Source organism: Hemitrygon akajei, unplaced genomic scaffold, assembly GCF_048418815.1.
Source record: "Hemitrygon akajei unplaced genomic scaffold, sHemAka1.3 Scf000041, whole genome shotgun sequence".
Classification (NCBI taxonomy): Eukaryota; Metazoa; Chordata; class Chondrichthyes; order Myliobatiformes; family Dasyatidae; genus Hemitrygon; species Hemitrygon akajei.
The window spans coordinates 3,479,038-3,500,914 of NW_027331927.1; the positions used below are offsets into that span (position 1 = coordinate 3,479,038).

General features: G+C 44.7%; 1 protein-coding gene across 2 annotated transcripts in view; it reads left to right on the plus strand.

Annotated features, from left to right (window-relative positions):
* The window catches only part of LOC140720380 (NACHT, LRR and PYD domains-containing protein 3-like), an 84,935-nt gene that overhangs the window by 38,337 nt on the left and 24,721 nt on the right, over nucleotides 1-21,877 (plus strand). Inside the window, exon 2 of one of the 2 annotated variants that reach the window (XM_073035257.1) lies at nucleotides 21,045-21,175. The gene's annotated coding sequence lies outside the window, so the exon portion shown is untranslated. Of the gene's footprint in view, nucleotides 1-21,044; nucleotides 21,176-21,417; nucleotides 21,525-21,877 lie in introns of those variants that run through there. The other variant, XM_073035258.1, reaches the window with a different exon arrangement.

The window sequence follows — 21,877 nt, forward strand, 5'->3', positions numbered from 1 at the left end:
CCCACAGCCCTGTGTCAGTCCATAATCTAATCCCGCTGCCCCGCTCTCTCCCCACACAATCGTGTCAGTTCCCAAATGAATCCCGTTACCGCGATCTCTCCCTACGAACCTATGTCAGTCCCCGAACTAACCACACTGCCCACTCCCAACAGGCCCGAAGTTTCCAAATTAATGTATTGGCTAAATGGAATTATGATGTTTTAGGCTGGAATCTCAGAACTAAAACTGGGAATGGATGCACCCTGGAAAATGCATAATGGAAATGAGAAGGTATTTTAGACAGCACTTGCATAGGGTTTTGGATAGGTGAAGGAACCATGTTTGACAGAGATGTGGATCATCTAGTCAATAGAAAGAAAGAAGCTGACCAGGTTTAGAAAGCTAGGATCGGACACGGCTGTAGAGTTACAAGGCATCCAGGGATGAACTGAAGAATGGAATGAAGAGAACTTGAAACCTCTACAGAAGGCCTACAGCGGGATTAAGGACAACCCCGCGACATTCTAGATTTGTGTGAAGAAGAGGATGACTAGACTGAGAGTAGGACCTGTCAGGGATAGAGATGAAACATTCGGCTGGAGCTGGTGGAGGTGGGACAGGTCCTTAATGAGGACTTCACTTCAATTTTCACCAGTGAGAGAGATCCTGACGTTTGGGAGGACAGTTTTAAACGGGCTTATGTGCAACGACAGGACGAGAATTTAAAAAAAATTGGATGTACAGGAACTTTTGAAAAACATTGGGATAGATGAGTCCTCTTGTGAAGTTGCAAGAATTCCAGGTTACTGTGGGAAGTGGAGGAAGAGATTGCTGTGCCCTTGGTGATTGCTTTGTGTTATCACTGCTGCACTTGTAGTATCAGGGGATTGGAAATGGAAATATTATCTCTTTGCTCGGGAAAGGGAGAAAAGATAGCCTTGTAAATTATAGCCCAGTGAATCCTACTTCAGTGATGGGCAAGTTATTGGAGAACATTCTTAGAAACTGAATTTGCGAGGTTTGGAAGACCCTGATTTCGGAGAGTCAGAATGGCTTTGTGAGAAGCAGGTCATAGATCACTGTTGTGATGGAAAATAACTGTTTCTTTCAGTCTCAACAGTAGAGGCCTGGACACACACAGTTTTAATAATAAGGAATTTATTTACAAGGGGAAGTTGGGTCAACACAAGCAACTACAATATTCTAACAAAAAACGTTTAAGGTTAACACATGTGGGGAAGGTCGGGTCGGCTGTACAATACACAGAAAGAGGTGTGGGGACTGGGTACAGTTACACATACAAAGAACAAGGGAAAAGCAATACGACAGCTATCCTCCTTGATCTTGGATAGCTGCAGCTCCCTTACTAGGACCAACGATAGACCTTCCCAAACATAAATCAATGCACTTACCTTCAATGAGGTCATTTGTAAGACAGACCAAGCCAGGCACATGTCTCACCTTTTATAGCATGGGGCTGGGAGAGTTAATCCAATTAAGGTGACCAATAATTTAGGTGTGCATTGATTAGTTGAGAGGGACCAAATGTTGATTGGCATGTGGTGTGTCCTCCGACCAGCCAGGTGGCAGTGCACCGAATGTTAATTGGCATGTGGTGTGTCCTCCGACCAGCCAGGTGGCAGTGCATCTGTCACGTGGCTGGTATCTCTGGATACACTCCACCCCTCGGAAGACGCACCACCTAGCCAACACACATAAGAGGGTGAAACAAAATCGCATATACCAGAAATAACCAATTCTGAGCAGCTAAGTAAATGCAGAGACACTCTTAATCATCTGGCATGCACAACATAGTATAAAAATGGCTATGATTACAAGAATGAGTGCAATGGACCAGTGAATGAGAGTTGCCCACCACTTCTCTAGGGACCCAAATGGCCACCAGTTGCCCCATGAGTTGTTGTGCTGGAGGAGCTGGTCCTTTGTTTTTTGAATTGTAGCCACCGAGTCCCGAATGTGAGCGGCGAAGTGAGTGATGTTGCTGGACTCATCAGGGATAAAGGTACAGCATTCCTTACCAACCACTGCACACGTTCCACCATCAGCAGCGAGTAGGTAGTCCAGAGCCATTCGGTTCTGCAGGGCGACCATCCTGACAGCTGTCGGTTCTGCCGCCGTTCGGGTGAGGGCATCCTCCGTGTGTTGCAGTGCCACTGCCGTCTCGTTGGCCAGAGTCTCGAGCACACTGGTCATCTGGATCACCTCCCGGGACAGCCGGGCCGTGCCGTATCTGGGAGAGGCTATCGTCCAGAACCTCTCCGCCTCCGTGATGGCCCACTTGTCCCGGTGGCCGCTGTACGCCCGATGCTCCCCAAGGTCATTCAGGGGGTGGATGAAGGGCACCACATATGCTGAAAAGCAGTAACCGTACCAGCTCGTGGGGAGCCACGGGTAGGTGCGGAGAGTGGCTTGGTGTGAGCATGGTCTGGCCTGGCGGTCTGGGGGCTGTGGGCGCCCCCTGCATCGGGTCTGGCGGTCTTTTTGTAACTAGTCTTCCCCCTGTAATGCTCCTTCCACAGGGCATATAGTTTGGGGGTGGGGATGCCATCTATATGGTTACGATCCACCCCTGCACTCAGCAGGTCCGTGTACAGCTGCCTGTGTGTATATCTGAGAGGGATAGTGTCTAGGGCCCTTGTCTTGGTCTTGCGGACCTGCATAGGTGCCCCCTCTGCATATATTCTAATCCCTCCTGGGGAGTGATGGCATCCCGTACGGTCCTACCGCTGGCTGGTGCCATGAGGGGCAGGATTACCGACTTCAGATCGGGGTGCACGGTAGTGGCCAAGTATCTCGCTAGGGCACCCGGCCACTCATGTGTTTTCAAGGAAGTTGAGGTCGCAGACACCTTGATAGATGCCGTTGACCAGTGCCCATTCCCTGATAACCCGGGTGCCCTCACTGACCGTACCCCATTGCGGGCGCCCGTGTAGATCCCACTCCAGAAGTGTGGGATAGCGAGCTCGTACTGCGGTCACTACCTGATCCCACAGGGTTGTGCCGTCGCGGATTTCTGCTTGTGGCGCACGCAGCGCATTGTTTATGCTCTGCTGGTCAGAGAGGCTTCCCAGGGCGCTTGCCTCCTGACGGGAGAGGCTGAGGTTGGGACCCCCCTCGTCCCACAGCCAGAGCAGCCAGGCGGCGAGGTGCTCGCCTGGTCGTTGGCAGTAGCGATCCGCCAGTTGGGTCAGCTCCTTGGGGGAGAAGTCCCGGGTCTCCGTGGTCTCGGACTGACTAGCGGAAGGTCCGGCTGTCTCCCCCTTGTTCCCTTCCTCCCTGCGGTCAACCTGGGACCGCGTGGTGACGGGTCGGGCATGTTGGAGCTCGGGTGAGAAGGGGGAAGGGTGGTTGTGGGGCCTTGGTTCCTCGGGCACCCCCTCATCGTCACTATCCAGCCAGATGTCCCCAACCCCCAGCCATGCGTTCAGCTTGTCGCCACACTGGACTAAGGCTCGAATCTTTAATGGGTCCGGCTGCCAGCCAGACCGACGGGCTGCCCTGGCCTGCTGAAGTTTTATGAGGCGACAGGCAAGTTCAGTTCCCCTAACTTCAAGGTCATTGGCTCGGGCCTGGGCAGCCTGTGCTGCTTCCTTCAGCGTGCAACAACGCTGACTGAGGTCTTCAATTTCCCTGTCCTTCTGACCACACAAGTGCTGCTGGTGATCAGTAATTCTAACCTGGCATCTCAGCAGGGACGCAAACAACCAGAAGGCACCCCGTTGACTCCCCTTGGCTTTGGGGAACCCTGATTCCTTCAGGAGAGAGACCACATGATGGCCCAGCTTCTCTCCACGGGGCTCTAACTGCTCAGACCAGTCCACTGGTTTTCTGTGGTCTGCCAGCATGCTGGCCAGACTCTCAAACCCCTCCCTTTCATCAGCCCACCCAGGGATCTTATCCTGGGTGCCTGCACTGGCTTTCTTCCCCTTATTCCAGAACATTATCCCCTGTGCTTGTGTCCAGCCAAAACCTATCAGACCCTGCTCTGCAGCGCCAAATGATGTGATGGAAATAACTGGCACTTTGAGTCTCAACAGTAGAGGCCTGGACACACACAGTTTTAATAATAAGGAATTTATTTACAAGGGGAAGTCGGGTCAACACAAGCAACTACAATACACAGAAAGCAGTGTGGGGACAGGGTACAGTTACACATACAAAGAACAAGGGGAAAGCACTACAACAGCTATCCCCCCGCTTGACCTTAGATAGTTGCGGCTCCCTTACCACGACAAATGATAGACCTTCCCAAACATAAATGAATGCAATGACCTTCAATGAGGTGGTCTGTAAGACAGACCGAGCAATGCACATGTCTCACCTTTTATAACATGGGGCTGGGCGAGATAATCCAATTAAGGTGACCAATAACTTAGGTGTGCACTGATTAGTTGGGAGGGACTAAATGTTGATTGGCATGTGGTGTGTCCTCCAACCAGCCAGGTGGAAGTGCATCTGTCACGGGGCCGGTATCGCTAGATAAAGTTCCTTCAGCATTTTATACGTCCATCAAATTGATGCCGTCCCTCACATGGTAAACCAACTCCCATCAAAGATGGCGCCGGTATGAAGCAAAGTATTCAGCAAAGTATGACATTCCTGCCATGGAGGGAGTACAGAGAAGGTTCACCAGATTGATTCCTGGGATTGCAGGACTTTCATATGAAGAAAGACTGGATCGACTAGTCTTATACTCACTGGAATTTAGAAGATTGAGGGGGAATCTTATTGAAACATATAAAATTCTAAAGGGATTGGACAGGCTAGATGCAGGAAGATTGTTTCCGATGTTGGGGAAGTCCAGAACAAGGGGTCACAGTTTAAGGATAAAGAGGAAGCCTTTTAGGACCAAGATGAGGAAAAACTTCTTCACACAGAGAGTGGTGAATCTGTGGAATTCTCTGCCACAGGAAACAGTTGAGGCCGGTTCATTGGCTATATTTAAGAGGAAGTTAGATATGGCCCTTGTGGCTAAAGGGATCAGGGGGTATGGAGAGAAAGCCGGTACAGGGTTCTGAGTTGGATGATCAGCCATGATCATACTGAATGGCGGTTCAGGCTCGAAGGGCCGAATGGCCTACTCCTGCACCTATTTTCTATGTTTCTCAGTCGCCGTACAGATGACCCTCGAATTGGTGCAAAAGTAGAAATGTCGACAGGGTGTGGAGGGTGAGTGGTGGGGGCAGCACAGGGCTGCAAATTATTGTGTCGATCCGTGGCTTCCTTCTGTGTTAAGATGAGTCCACCCTCAGGGTGGAAAAGAAACGCCATAAATTCCTTCCGAGTGCCCTCACCCGATTGTAGGAATATCGATTCAATCTTCCAGTAATCAAAATTTCCAACCGCCTCCCCCCACCCCTTATCCTATTCCACACTCTGACATTTTACTTTTTCTCACCCGCCTGTTACTTCCCCTTGGGTTCCCTCCCCCTCCCCTTTCACCTATCACCCACTCTCCTTTCATGTCAAATTCTTTCTTCTCCAGCACTTTCCCATCCATCTGTCACCTGTCACTTTCCAGATCGCCTCTTTCCCCACCCGCCACATTTTAATTCAGGTGCCTCCCCCGACACCCACTACTTCCTTCAGTCCTGAAGAGGGGTTTCGGCCAGAAATGTCCACTATTTTCCATAGATGCTACCTGACCTTCTGAGTTCCTCCAGAAGGAAGTTACTTTTATAGAGGATTAAGAAAGGCACTAGAGAGTAATTATTTGGAGGATGCAATAAAGATCGACCAGATTGATCCCTGTATCAGTGGAGTCTTCATTTGCAGAAAGATGAAACGCGATAAACTTTTATTAAGAGAATCGAGGACTGAGTGGTGAACGCATTGAAATGCACAACATCACTACCGGTTGAACCAGGGATTCCAGTCTCCGAAAAAGGGGGTGGACTGTCCGGGACTAAGATGAGGAGAAATGTCTCCACTCCGAGGGTGGGAATGTCTTTAAATCCCCACCACAGGGGGCGGTGAAGACTCAGTGATCGTCCTCACATAAAACAGCTGATGTGTGGAGACCGAAGGGATCGAGGAAATGAGGATCGGGCGGAAACATGTGGCTGAGATGGGAGAGCAGCCGCCAACTTGCTGATGGTTAGAGGGGCTGAATGACCAACTCCTTCTGTTTCTCAATTGCTGATGTGTCTGTGTTCCTGTCCAGTGAGGCTGGAGGAATGTGAATAGAAATCAGTGTTTATAAACACAGAAGTAACTTAAATGACACTTCTCCGATTTGGATGTAAATTGTATGTCGGAATCGTATGAGGATCAGCCTTGTGACTGTGTGACACGAGAGAGGACGAAAGGGGAAGATACCGAAGAAAAAAATAAAAATGTAGTTGCTGTAAATATGAAGTAATGTAGAAAATGCTGCAGGTGGGCCGGGCAGCGTGTGAGGGGCGAGGAGAACAGTCACTGAGTCAGGTGGGTGTCTGGTAAACCGGACATGTGATACCGTTTCGCGCTCCAATTTTACTGCGCATCTGCGGGTTTGTTTCTCGTCTGTGTCTCGTTCGGACAAAGCAACAAGATCCAGATCTGTCATGTCCTCTCAATCTGGCTGGGAATTTTTTCCTGACTCCTTTGCCGAAGAGCAGCCAGTATTTCCCAGTGCATGACCGTATCCTACCAAGATTTAACAGCTTTTCCATTTATTTGGGATTCTCAAAAATGTTAACAGTATGTTTAAACCTCCCTGCGGATGATCCAGATCAACAAACCAAGCTGCCTAATATTTCCACTCAACTAAAACAGAGAATCGGCTAATTACGCTTTAATTTAAATTTTGTACTCTTATTTAATTTAATTCACTCTCACACACACACACACACACGCACACGCACGCACACACACACACACACACACACACACACACACACACACACACACACACACACACACACACACACACACACACACACACACACACACACATTTTTCGACTATGATGAATTTCATTGTACTTCTGCCGTAAAGATAACATGTTTCATGACATTTGCTGGTGATATTAAACCAGATTCTGAAATTGTCACGGCAGACCCGCCCATCGGTCACGTGATCTCATTTTACCGCAGATCTGAGCATCTGAATGCCGGTGATATTGAACTTGATTCTAATATTGACATGAGAGACTCACGAATCCCGTTTACCGCGGAGCTGCAGCATCTGCAGGTTTGTTTCCCTCCGCCAAACAAAGCTCTGGAGAGGCGGAGCTCAGACTGCGCATGCTCAGTCTCGATAGTCGGTGGATTCCTTTCCGTACCGTGTTGATGCAGATCGTCGGCGGGGAGCCAGGGGAAGATTTTCTGTCTTCGGGGAAAGCTCCCATCGGTGAGTATGGAGCCCTGTCCCGAGCGGGGAAGTCTGACCATGGGTAGAGAGTCCTGTTAACTCACCCAAACTGGAGGTTAGGTCCAGGTTGTTGGCCAAAACCTGCCGGGGTCGATCCGGTTTGTGGGACAATCACACCGAGGCGCCTGAGATTAGCCTCCACTCAGCCCCTGCTGCTCTAGTCCTAGGAGCGTGATGAGGCAGGGATGCCGGAACTGCTCCCATCTGTGGGTAAGTTTTTTACGCAGAGTGGTGTGTACGTGGAATGGGTTGCCCGCGGCGCTGGTAAAGACGGAAACGCTGGGGTCTTTAAGAGACTCCTGGATGGCTACATGGAGCTTAGAAAAATAGAGGGCTATGGGTAAAGCCTAGGTAGTTCTAAAGTAGGGACATGTTCAGCACGGCTTTGTGGGCCGAAGGGCCTCTGTTGTGCTCTATGTTTTCTATGTTTCTATGTACCCGGGGAACTTTAGACCCATGACCCGGCCCGGTAGCAGATCCAAACTTCACCTGGAGCGATGCCTGGGGTCGACGATTGTTTTATATCGTTCCGTACACGGGAAACGGCCGTTCGGCCTGTTGTGTTCTTGCAGACAGAGAAGACTAATGGCAGTAACACCACGTTCAAGATATTACCCCACGTTTATGAGCAGTTTTATCTTTCGCCCTTTGAGACCAATGGTGAGATCCAGATCTGGGACGTCCCCTCTTTTTTTGTCTGGACATTTTGATCTTGTTTTCATTCCCCTGTAATGACTTGCAGAAGTTCAGCCCATGTGTTCGGGTATCTGACCCTGTTAATGCGAGAATTAAGCGTATTCCATATGTGTGGGTTTCTGTAAAGAGTGTACACTTCAGTGAAGCCTCTCTCCAGATGTTCCAGAGCAGAAGCTCAGTCTGTCTCATATTACCACACAATTGAAGTGCAGATTCGTTTATTACTGTCATGTACCGAGGTATATTGATAAATTAGTCTTGGGAACCATCCATAGTCATCAATACATTACCACAGAACATTGAGATGATAGAAATGTTACGATTTGTAACGTACCAGCCGCGAGGGATTTCACACCGATTCAAGTTTTAACGTTAAAACCACTATCTTTATTAGTACCTACTTATACTATAGTAGTTTAAACGAGATAAATAAAAAGTTAACAGTTTTATATGGGTGTGTGTGTCTCCCCAAACCATCAAGTTCAGGAATAGTTATTAAAATCTTAAATTGGCAAGTTAGTACGGTTCAGTGATCCACAAAATAAATTATGGGAGAGAGATTTGTAATCCGCATAGAAGTAAGCAGAGAGAGGGCGATACGAAGATTTACAGGTTCCACTCTGGTAAAACAAAATACCAGATGTCGAAGAACTCGTCCATCGAATCGTTCCGAAATCCACTTAGAAATGTCACCAGGTGACAGTGACAGGAATATCGTCTGCAAGTGGTTACCACAGAACACCCCGATTCCAGAGTAGGGTCAACAAAAGTGATGCCATAGGATACTCCAGCGGATTCACACATATGGATTATACGAAGTGACAGTCACACATCCTCTGTGCACTGTGTGCCGATGATCAACCCAACCGTTTGGGCATAGAACCGTGTGTTCCAAACCACAGTGACCAGCTGTAGTGCCACCGGTTTCCCCACCCCCACCCCCCCGCCCCTCTCACCTCTCTCTCTCTCTCTCTCTCTCCCCTCTCTCACTCTCTCGCTCAGTCCACAGCAAGCAGTCACAGCCTGTGACTGACGTCATAGTCCCGCCTCACTCACTCAGGCGCTCTTAAAGTAAAACTCACAGTAAAACGAGCCTGCGTCTCTCGTAGCAGAAAGTAAAACAACAGAAGGTAACAAATCACTATGGTTACAGAGAAAGTGCGGTGCAGGTAGACATATGGTGCAAGGTCACATTGAGTTACATAGCGAGGTCCAGAGTCCATCTTATTAATCTGTGTCTTATTATACTGCGAACATTCAATTTGATATAACAGCAAAATTGAGGCCATCTTTGAGCCCAGTGGTATGTTTTCTATTTTTTTATCTTCGACCAGATGGGCGCGTGGGAGGTGAGAATGTTTAGGTTTGTGGGGAATTTTAACTGTGTTGCCTGCTTTGCTGAGGCAACGGGAAATATAGACACAGTCCATGGAGAGGCGGCCAGTTTCTATGTTGTGTCAGTCGTGTCCACGGTTCTCTGCTGTTTCATGTAGACATGGGCAAGGCAGTGGGAAATATAGACCCAGTCCATGGAGGAGAGGCCAGTTTCTATGTTGTTCTCAGCTGTGTCCACGGTTCTCTGCTGTTTCATGTAGACATGGGCAGGGCAGTGGGAAATATAGACCCAGTCCATGGAGGAGAGGCCTGTTTCTATGTTGTGCTCAGTCGTGTCCACGGTTCTCTGCTGTTTCATGTAGACATGGGCAGGGCAGTGGGAAATATAGACCCAGTCCATGGAGGAGAGGGTGTTTCTATGTTGTGTCAGCTGTGTCCACGGTTCTCTGCTGTTTCATGTAGACATGGGCAGGGCAGTGGGAAATATAGACGCAGTCCATGGAGGAGAGGCCTGTTTCTATGTTGTGCTCAGCTGTGTCCACGGTTCTCTGCTGTTTCATGTAGACATGGGCAGGGCAGTGGGAAATATAGACCCAGTCCGTGGAGGAGAGGCCTGTTTCTATGTTGTGCTCAGTTGTGTCCACGGTTCTCTGCTGTTTCATGTAGACATGGGCGGGGCAGTAGCCGTATGAAGGCTGGAAGAATCCCGATCGGATGCTTTCCATGACGCATTGATAAAGTTTGGTAAGGGGCAAAGGGCACCTGCCAAATTTCTTATTGTTCTAGCTTTGTCATTTTAGGATACCCTAATGACAAGCACCAGCAATATTTGTAAAGTGTTCTCGTTCACCGTTTACTTCATTGAATTTTCCAGGAGTGGTTACTGTTTTATTTGTTTTCTTTGTGTGTGTGTGTTTCATTGTTGTTTCTTTTGTCCTTCTTTAGCTAGAACTACCAGAGTACTAATTGAATACAGTACGAGGCAGGATATAATCAGGTAATACAATTTCAGTCTTAGAATTACAAAATGTCTGCAGTTTTAATCTTTGTCCTGACGAAACTCAAAGCATTTTATATTGAGTTTGTTATTTCCTTTCTCAACTACTTGTGGTGAGCCACTTCCTTCGTTTCCATGGTAACAGCCCGCCAGCGCTACAAGAAGTGTTGCACATTTGTATCGCCCTGTGTTCACCGCCACTCAGGGTAGAGACAGTTGCCTCAGGGGAAAATGCAACAGAATGATAGTGGGAGGAAAGGATGATGTGAACATTGACTGTACGAAATGTGTTACAACAGGGTCGGAATGAACTGAGAACTAACAAACTGGAGGGCTGAGGGTAGCATTTTGGGTTGGCCCCAACATTTTTGCAAACAGCTACTATCTGTGCATTGAAATAAATAAAAAAGGGCTGCTGCCGGATATTTAAATTTTTAAAAAAAGGAGAATGTTGGAAACATTCAGCAGATCGGCAGCAGCTTGGGCAGTCTCCGTTCTGAAAATGGCTCTTCCACCATTTCTCCTTTCACTGATGTAGACTGATATACTGAGTTCCCAGCATTTTCTACTTTATAATTTTACATTTTGTTTCTGCTACCCTGAGGGAAACATGGCAGCCAATCCTGTTCGGCAGGATCCCTCACGGCAATAAGATCGTGATCAAATGTGTTAACCTTAGCTGCTAGAGACAGGCAGAAGTGTATCCAGATCCTCTCTCAAACTAAAGCCTGGTAAACCAGCCTCAGCCCGGTCCCAGCAGAGGGTCGTTAGGTCCGGTTCCAACTTAGTTTGTAAATCGAAAGTGGCAGGAACACCACGGCAGATCGGCGGCAGCAAAGCATTTGTGTGTGGGTTATAATATCAGGGTGGAGTCTCTCAGAATATCGAACTGGCACTGTACGGGCATCAGTCCGGGTTGGTAATTCTACAGCTGGGATCAAAATTTCCTCAGTCTGCAGTCTCAGGTGGTTGGACATTGGTTATGGGGAAATCACGGACTACACCATCCAGTGTGACATCATACGATATAGCCATATAACCATATAACAACTACAGCACGGAAACAGGCCATCTCGGCCCTTCTAGTCCGTGCCAAATGCTGACTCTTACCTAGTCCCACTGGCCCGCACTCAGCCCATAACCCTCCATTCCTTTCCTGTCCATATACCTGTCCAATTTTACTTTAAATGACAATACCGAACCTGCCTCTACCTCTTCTACTGGAAGCTCATTCCACACAGCTACCACTCTCTGAGTAAAGAAATTCACCTCGTGTTTCCCTTAAACTTCTGCCCCCTAACTCTCAACTCATGTCCTCTTGTTTGAATGTCCCCTACTCTCATAGAATAAGCCTATCCACATCAACTCTACTTATTCCCCTCATAATTTAAATATCTCTATCAAGACCCCTCAACCTTCTACGCTCCAAAGAATAAAGACCTAACTTGTTCAACCTTTCCCTGTAACTTAGGTGCTGAAACCCAGGTATTATTCTAGTAAATCTTCTCTGTACTCATTCTATTATGTTGATATCTTTCCTATAATTTGGTGATCAGAACTGTACACAATACTCCAAATTCGGCCTTACCAATGCTTTGTACATTTTAACATTACATCCCAACTCCTATACTCAATGCTCTGATTTATAAAGGCCAGCATACCAAAAGCTTTCTTCACCACCCAATCCACATGAGATTCCACCTTCAGGGAACTATGCACCATTATTCCTCGATCACTCTGTTCTACTGCATTCCTCAATGCCCTACCATTTACCATGTATGTCCTATTTGGATTATTCCTACCAAAATGTAACTCCTCACACTTATCAGCATTAAACTCCATCTGCCATCGTTCAGCCCACTCTTCTAACTGGCCTAAATCTCTCTGCAAGCTTTTTAAAAACCACTTCATTATCCACATCGCCACCGACCTTAGTATCATCTACATACTTACTAATCCAATTTACCACCCCATCATCCAGATCATTAATGTATATGACAAACACCATTGGACCCAAATACCTGTCAAGTATTCTGGAGATGTTTGACGAGGTGACTATGGAGATACATAAGTTGGGCAGTGATGTTCTGTGTAAGGACTTTGGTAAAGCCTCGAAAAAGATCCCGCATGGCAGCTGATCTGGAAGTTCCGGTCACGTGGGATTCACGGCGAGCTGGCGAGGTGGGTTCACACCGGGCTCAATGACAGGAAGCAGAGAATAATACAGTTCTTCTTGTCCTTATCTACCTGCCCTTCAGCCTCTGCAACTTCCATCATATCAAAAGAGGTATTACAATGGAACATATCTTTACCTTCCTCGCTCCCACCCTGCCCTCTTCTTCCAACAGCGATCATCCCTCCTCAATTCCCTTGTATTTTCATTCCTTCTCACTAATCTCCCTCAAGTCACATCCTGCAAGTGGGTTAAGTGCTACACCTACCCGTAAACCTTCTCCCTCTCCTCTATTCGGAGCTCGAAGCTGTCATTCCAGGTGAGGGAACACTTCACCTGCATATCTGCTGGGGTCGTCTATTGTGCCCCGTGCTCCCGATGCGGCCTCCTTTACATTGGTGAGATCGGCCATAAATTGAGAGACCGTTTTGTCAAGCATTTCTGTATCAATTGCAACAAGGGGGACTTCGCACTGGCAAAACTGTTAATTCTGATTCCCATTTCGACGTCTTGATCTTTTGCCTCCTTTTGTGCCAAGATGGAACCACCCTCAGGGTGGCAGAACAACACCTTATATTGCATCTGAATACACTCCAACCTGATCGTATGAATATTGGATTCTCCTTCCAGTAAACAAATCTCCCCACCCGCTCCTCTATTCCCCACTATGAAACATTTCTGAAAATTTGGCGCCCTTATTTACAAAAGACAGGATTAAATATATAGGTGCTCCGAAGATAAAATAATTGGTTATTTGAGGAAATAAATAAATATATATACTAAAGTTATTACCAACTCCATGGAGCATGTGGGGATCTTCCGATATCCAGGCACTCTTTCTTTCTTTCTTTCTTTCTTTTTTTTCCTTTTTTTTTCTATAGGGATGTTAGGGGGAGGGGCTAAGGGGAGGGGGGAAGGGTATATAATTTTTTTTCTTTCTGTAATCATTTGAAAACTCAATAAAAAATTTTTTTAAAAAGAATGAACTAGGGCGTTAGGTGAAGTTGGGCAGTGACGTTGTTCATCTGAACTTTGGTAAAGTCTGTAACAAGTTCCCGCATGGCAGCTGATCGGGGAGGTTCGGTCACGTGGGATTCACAGGGAGCTGGCGAGGTGGATTCACACTGGGCTCGAGAACAAGAAGGAGAGGGGGATGAATGTAGATGGTTCTAGCGAATGGAGGCCTGTGACGAGTGGGATATGAGTGTCAGTGTTGAGAGCTCTGTAATTTATTATTCATGCCATTGATTTGTATATGAATGTACATGGCTACACAGAGTATTATGTCCCGTTGTGTTCACCCTACTGTAGTAAATATATTATCAAGCTGGAGAGGGTGCAGAACAGATTGCTGAAGATGTTGCCTGAACTAGAGGGCCGAGTCATAGGAAGCTTTTGGCCGAGCTGGGTCTTCATTGCAGAGGAGAATTATAGGAGTTCATGAAATCAAGAGGGAACATAGATAATGTGGTTGGTCGTGGTATTTTACCCAGGTTTCAAGATTCAAAATTGTTTAATGTCATTCCAGTAACAAGTGTAAAGGAGAACAAAATAATTGTTACTCAGGACAGAAGAAAAAGCCAAAATGATGGAGACCACAATAATAAACAAAACACAATACATGAAGTATGACAGTTTAAAAAGATTGATTGTATTTCCATAAAGTGACATGAATCAAAGGGGTGTCTGGACATGAGAGACTAACATTGATTCTTCTTCTGCATGTGACTTGCATGTTACACGCTTGGGCGATCATGGGTCTCCACATCCGATGATCCCTCACAGCGTCAATGATATCTCGCACACTTAGATCTGTTAGTTCTTTCACAGTGTCCATATATGTTCTTCTTTGCCTTCCTCTTCCGCGTTTCCCAGGCATACGGCCTTGCATTGTAAGACATCCTATTTCTCTCTTTCTGATGACATGCCCCGGGAATTGAAGTTCCCTCTCATTTAATGTTCTCATTAAAGATCTTTTGGTGTGGGTACATTGGAGTACTGTCTCGTTAGCTACCCTGTCTCTATGTGATATTTTCAACATTCTTCTAAAAAACACATTTCTGTTGCTTCTATGTTTCTTTGGAGTTCTGATGTTATAGTCCACGTTTCAGAAGCACACAGCAAGATTGACCAGATGTAACATTTTAGTAGCCTGAGCCTTGTTGTCATAGAAATGTGTCTGTTGGTAAAAATGGGTTTCATTTTTTGGAAGTTGATTTTGGCAATGGCAACTCTTTTTATTTCTACTTTACTTCTAGCATCTTGTGATATAAAGCTACCAAGGTAATTAACGCTGGTCTTTTGTTCAATCGCTTTTGTTACTGACGGGCAACTTGCAGTTGGGAGTATCCTGCTCTTTTGATATTACCACATACTTCTATTTTTTTACAGTTAATGGTTAGACCAAAATCTGCACTTGTTTGTACTACTTTGTCCAGGAGAATTTGTAGGTCTTCTGCAGCACTTGCTATTAGAGTGGTATCGTCTGCATATCTTATATTGTTGATGGAAACATCTCCAATGTTTATCCCATCTAGGTCTTCTGTTTCTCTAAGAATCATTTCAGTATAGATATTAAATAATTTCTGTGAGGCAACGCATCTCTGTCTAACTTCCCTTTGAATTTTAGTCCAACCGCTTATATTATCATCATCTTTTACCGCCACCGTTTGATTACAATATGAATTTTGAAGCGGTTATTTGTCCCTTCCGTCAATGTTTAGTTAAATGAGAATTTGAAATAATTTTTCATGTTGCACTTTGTCGAATGCTTTAGTGAAATCAATAAAACATAAAAAGACATCATTTTGATATTCAATTGCCCTTTCTGAAAGAATTCGTAGTATGAAAATTGCTTTCCTAGTTCCTCTATTAAATTGTTTTTAATTTGACTCAGAACAATTCTCAACAAAATCTTTGTTATGTGACTCATAAGACTGATTGTTCTATAATTTTTGCAGTCAATAGTTCCAGGAATTTTAGGCCGAGTTATAAATACTGATTTCAAGAGATCGTCAGGCAATACACCAGACTCATAAGTGCCATTATACTCTTCAAAAAGAATATCTACTCCCAGACCTTCTGGGGCTTGTATCATTTCCACTGAAATTCCATCAGGTCCAGTGGCTTTACCTTGTTTCATGCTTTTCATTGCTTTAGTTCTTTCTTCTTCGGTAATAAGAGGGCCAGAATTAGGGTATTTTATATATGGGGGTTCCCTCTATTATCTCAAAAAGCTGCTCTACATACTGAATCCACCTCTCACATACTTTATCCGTTAGGATGGGTCAGTCTGCTGATTCTAGGCATCCTGTAGAGGAGGTTTTCTTAATGCCAGTAGTTTCCTTAAATTTTCTGGTGCATTTCTTTGCTGTTGTTAATACGGCCTTCCACTTCATTGCATTTTTTGATTCAGCCATTCTCCTTTTGCAATATTGCATAATTCTCTGGTCTGTGAGATTGATCGTACGTCCATAAAGTGACGTCAGGCACAGGAGTATCTGGACATGTGAGACTGACATTGATTCTGTGTCCATGAAGTGACGATAGACACAGGAGTGTCTGGCCATGTGAGACTGACATTGATTCTGTGTCCATGAAGTGATGATAAGACACAGGATTGTCTGGACATATGAGACTGACAACGATTCTATGTCCGTAAAGTGACATTAGGCACAGGAAAGCCTGGACCTACGGAGAATATTGATTGTCTGTCCATAAAGTGACTTTAGGCACAGGAGTGCCTAGAACTGTCAGAAAATGTTAAACCAGTAGTGGGTGGGGTGCGGAGGGTGGGTTAGTGAGTAGAGCTGTTAATCAGGCTTACTGTTTGGTGAAAATAACTGTTTTGAGCCCGATTGTCCTGCCGTGGGTGTTACAGATCCACAATTCCTTTAAAGTAACACCAGAGTTGTAAAGAGAGTTTAGGACATATTGACCATTATAACGCAGGCTATTACGAAGAGGGGCCTGGATATTAATGCTAAAGTTGTAAAAGACACCAGGAATCCAAAACAAAAAAACAAAAAAAAAACAGAATTGAGTGTTGTTCTGGCCAGCTACTTGGAGGAAAGATGTCGATAAGCGTGAAAGAGTGTAGGGAAAATTACACGGACATTGCTAGTATTTCAGGAAATAATTATAGTGATAGGTTGAACAGGTTAGAACTCGATTACCTGAAATACAGGGGAATGATGGGGTATCCTAGCAGGATTCCAACTTTTCTATGCCATTTGCCCATACAATTAGAGGAAGGGTCCAGGACCCTAGGTTGGGAAGCCCTGCTAGAGATATAGAAATCTATGATGGTATAAATAGGGTGAATGCAGTTAGTCATTTCCCCCTCAGGTTGCGTAAAATCATGGATTTAGGGCAAAAAGTGACACATTTAAGGGTAATCTGAGGGAGAACTACTTCACTCAGAGGGTGGAGCAAATGCGGAACAAGTTCCCAGCAGATGTAAGAGATGAAGGTCCGATTGTGGTATTTCAGAGATGTGTGGAGAGGTACATGGATGAGGGAGGTATAGAGAGCTATGGTCTGGGTGCAGGGGGATGGAACCACACCGAACATGGCACGGACTGGATGGGCTAACAGTCCTGTGTCTGTGCTGTAAGGGCTCTGTGAATCTCAATTGAAACTTCTACACATAATCGACATTTATTGCAGACTGGTCATAGAAAACATAGAAAATAGGTGCAGGAGTATGTCATTCGGCCCTTCGAGCCTGCACCGCCTTTCAGTATGATCATGGCTGATCATCCAACTCAGAACCCTGTACTTGCTTTCTCTCCATCCCTTTAGCCACTAGGGCCATATCTAATTTATATTATATCTAACTTATAGGTTGTATACAACACTGCGATTTATTTTGGACCAGCGTCTGCCCTGCTGAGAGCTCTGTAGAGCTGGAACCACATTGAGATTTACTGAATGCACCTCCAAGGGGTAAAAACAACCGCTGGAATTTCAGTATCACCATTACAAAATGGATGAATGTTCAGTTCATCTTTGTCACAATGAAACCGAGAACGTGTCACACTGAGTTTGTTATTTCCCCGCTCGGTTATCTTTGTGAGCCACTTCCTCCGTCACCAGGGCAACAGCTCACCAGAGCTGCAGAGAGTGTTGAACATGTTTATCGCTCTCTGGTTGCTGACTCTCAGCGGAGAGAGAGTGGCCTCAGATACGAGGATGCTTTGAGCATTTCCTGTCCGGGATGGAATGAAGAAGATTGTAGGGATTGTATTTATGCGATTCTGTTCTGGGGGTCAAACATCTTGCAGTTAGTCATCGTTTCTGCATCAAAAGAAACAAAATGAAATCTCCTGCACTGAGTTTCCAGTGCTATATTTTCAATTTTATATTTAAAACATTTTGTTCCTGTTACACGACGGGGAAAGTGGCTGCTAATTGACCTGGGCTACACCGCACTCAGCAATAAAATAATGAACAACTGTGTTCAATCTAACTGTGGGAACAAGCTAAAATGTATCAGCACCCTCTTTGTGATCCAAGGCCCATGTTTTAAAGCTAATCCCTGTCTAGAAAGAGGATCATCGGGCTCCAGTTCTGTCATGGGTTGGTGTGGGAGTGTAAGTTTTTGAACTGGGATTACTGAGACACTGCCGCATATTACCGGCAGCAAAGAGCCCTGGGAGAGTTGGTGCTTGAGATACAATCTTGGGATGGGGGCTCCAGGAATATGGAGCTGGTAGTGTTTGGGCTTCGGTCTACGTTGGTGTTTTTACAGATGCGGCTGGATGTTCCATGATGAAGCAGACGTCTCCGGGGGCTGGATATTGGTAGCGTGGATCTCTCAGTGTGAGATGCGGGAACACCAGTGTGAGATGTGGAAAAGATGTGCGAGGCTCTCGGTGTGGGCTGTGACCCTCTGAGGTTGGACCTGGGATACCACACCTGATTTGATCCAGATAAAATGAGTCAGGGGATCAAGCTGTCAGGGTTTATGAGATGTTGAGCGAGTATTTCTGTTCTGTGCTCAGATGTTTGGTTCTGAAGTCTCTTTGGAAGCAAAGCAGAGAATGTTGCTATTCCATCCCTCTCAGGGAGAGGCTGTGATTAAATACGCTGTTTTGTGTTTGCACCAGTAGACATAGACCGGGGTTTCAGAATTCAATTCACATTTAGAAATTCCCCCTCACTGTCACCTTCTATCTGCCAGTGGGCAGATACTCAAACAGAAACTCAGGATGCTGAAGATGGAACAGAACATGGAACAGTACATCACAGGAACAGGCCCTTCGGCCACAATGGTGTGCCAAACCAGCAGAAAAGTAAATCAACACCTACCCTCAAAATCTAGGGTTGGTGGGGGGGGGGGGTTTGAAGTTAGGGCGGGGGTGATTATTTACCAACTGAATAACAACAAGTCTGGATGCAGTGGGAGTGGAGAGAGTGTCTGGATTAGACGGAGAGTCTGGGATCTGAGAGTGCTGCCTCAGAATAAAGAAGCATCACTTTAAAATTGAGATCGTAGACATTACTTCAGCCAAAGGTTGTTTGATCTGTGGAATTTGTCACCACAAACAGTGGCGGAGGCTCTCGTTGGGTATATTCTTGTTCTGGATTGCTAAATAGGTTGAGAATTATAGCAGGAAGCAAGGATATAAAAACAGAGAACCACAACTCCTCTTGACAATTCATACAAAAAAAGACTGGAAATGTTCTATTTATAGAAGAGAAAAAAAACACAAAACTAACCTAAAACAAACAAAAAAAGGACTGGGCAGTCCATCTGAGGACAAGATTACAAAAAAAGAAGAAAACGTCCTTCTGGTCAAATCTGAAACTTCACGGAGGGAGCAAGAAAAGAAATTAGATTGTATGAAAATATTGAATAAAAGGTAGCTAGGTTTGTTCAAATTTGAAAGATGTATCGAACGTCCGACTTCTAATTTTCTCCAAGTTTAAACAAAACATAATGGAGGAGAGCCTGAAAAAAGCAGTAGGTGGATTAGGATCCTTCCAATGCAACAAAATAGCTCTCCTAACCAATAAATTTGAAAAGGCTATCACATTTACCATCTATAGAAATCTTCGAACCAGGGAAGAAAAAATCCGTCTCTGCTTCCATTTCCTTTTCATTTATTACCACAGAGTTAACAGGACTGGCTGGTTTTCTTAATATTGAGCAAGAAGCCAGCTTTCCACTTTCATTAGAAGCTTCTTCAGATCCTCCTCACTTTCAGCCATTAGAATAGTATCACATGCATATCTGAATTTATTAATATTCTGTCTGGTAATTTTGACTGCAACATTTTGAGTCCTCTCGACCAGCATTCCTCATATGTTCAGTATATAGATTAAATAAGCAGGGTGAGGGGGCGTCACGTGATGACGTAGGGTCGAGACGTTGGGAATCCAGCTCCCTCGTAAAAAGTAATGAAATAGGGTTTAAATGAAGAAGAGTTAATAAATACCTATATAAGCAACTCAAGATTATTTTTGGATATGGCTCCTAAACCGAAACAGAAGAAAGTTACTACTTCGAAGACTGCGCAAATCGGCGGGGGAAAAGGCCTAACCGTCTCGGCGAAGCCTCGGACTCAAGTTGGATCTCCTCTCGGCGAGGTGCATGCCATAGCACTTCTGATGATGCGGGACAGGAAGTTGCAGCAATGTCGGCGGTCTCCGAGAAGAAACGGCAAGAACAACGCATGCGCGAAGACAAAAGCTTGCATGAACAGATATTAACGAAACTACAAATCCCAACTACGGCTGGAAGTGAAATTGGAAGTGAATCGGAAGTGGAATCAGACTCTTTGGGAAATTCAGAGGTGAAGAAGAGGAAAAGGAGGAGATTAAGAGATATCCTGATATATATGATGAATGAATTAAAAGCTATAAGAACAGATATAAGAAGGATGCAGACTACACTCGATAATGTGGTGGAAAAACAAAAGAAGATGGATAATAAAGTTAAAGAGATGGAAGTAAAAATGGAAGAAAACACTGAAAGAATAGATAAGATAGAAGACAATAATCTTGCCTGGACAATAGAAAGAAAACGGATGTTGGAAAAAATAGATGCGCTTGAAAACTGTAGTAGACAAAATAATATTAAAATTGTTGGTCTTATGGAAGGTACAGAGGGAGAAAATCCAATAAAATTCTTTCAAGAATGGATTCCGAAAATTTTGGAAATGAAAGAAGGAAGCCAAGTAATTGAAATTGAAAGAGCACACAGAGCTTTAAGACCAAGACCTCAGCAAGATCAAAATCCAAGATCAATTTTGATAAAATGCTTCAGGTACCAAGATAAAGAAATGATCTTGAAGGCAGCTACTCAAGGTGCTAAAAAGAGAAATGGGCCATTGATAATAGAAGGGAAAAGAGTTTTTTAAAATCCAGACATAAGTTACGATCTTCTGAAGAGGCGGAAGGAATTTAATCCAGTGAAAATATCTTTATGGGAAAAGGGCTATAAATTTTTATTGAGTTACCCAGCAAAATTTATAATTTTCCTAGATAACGAAGAAAGAAGATTTTTCGTTGACTACCGGAAAGCGGAGAAATTTGTACAAGAATTACCTGATGTCCACGAAGAGGACTAAAGAATTATAGAAATGAAGTGGACTAATGATGAAGACTGAAATAAGGTTGGACTTGACGGGCATTTATAAGGAAAACAAAAATAGTTGAGGAGTATTAATTGGGAGTAGAGACATTAATTATTATTTTTTTCTTCACTAATATATTTTTTTTGCGGGGGAGCTGGAGGAGCTCCTGATCAATGGCTGCGAGTTTCACGTCTACAATCATGGCGATTGCCATGACCCGTTAAATGGGGGGGGGTAATCTGTTATTTTTATTTGCAGCATTAATGGGGGGGGGGTATTTTGTTTTTTTTTCCTTATATATTAGTTACCTTTTTTCTATTTTTCTTTTTTGCCTGGATGGTTGGGGAGAGACTCATAGCAACCTGGAGAATTTCAAAGAGTTCCCAAGGTATTATGAATGATTAATTTACTTAATTTTTAAAGTTTTAATGTTAATGGACTTAATGAACCTGTGAAAAGAAAAAGAGTTTTAACATATATTAAGAAAATGAAAGGAGATACAGCTTTTTTACAAGAAACACATTTAACAGAAACAGAACATAAGAAATTAAAGAGAGATTGGGTTGGAAATGTCATTGCAGCTTAATTTAATTCAAAATCGAGAGGAGTTGCAATTTTGGTTAGTAAAACTTTACCAATTAAAATACAAAATGTAGTAATTGATTCTGTGGGGAGATATGTGATTATACATTGTCAATTTTTTTCAGAATTATGGACTTTCATGAACATTTATGCACCAAA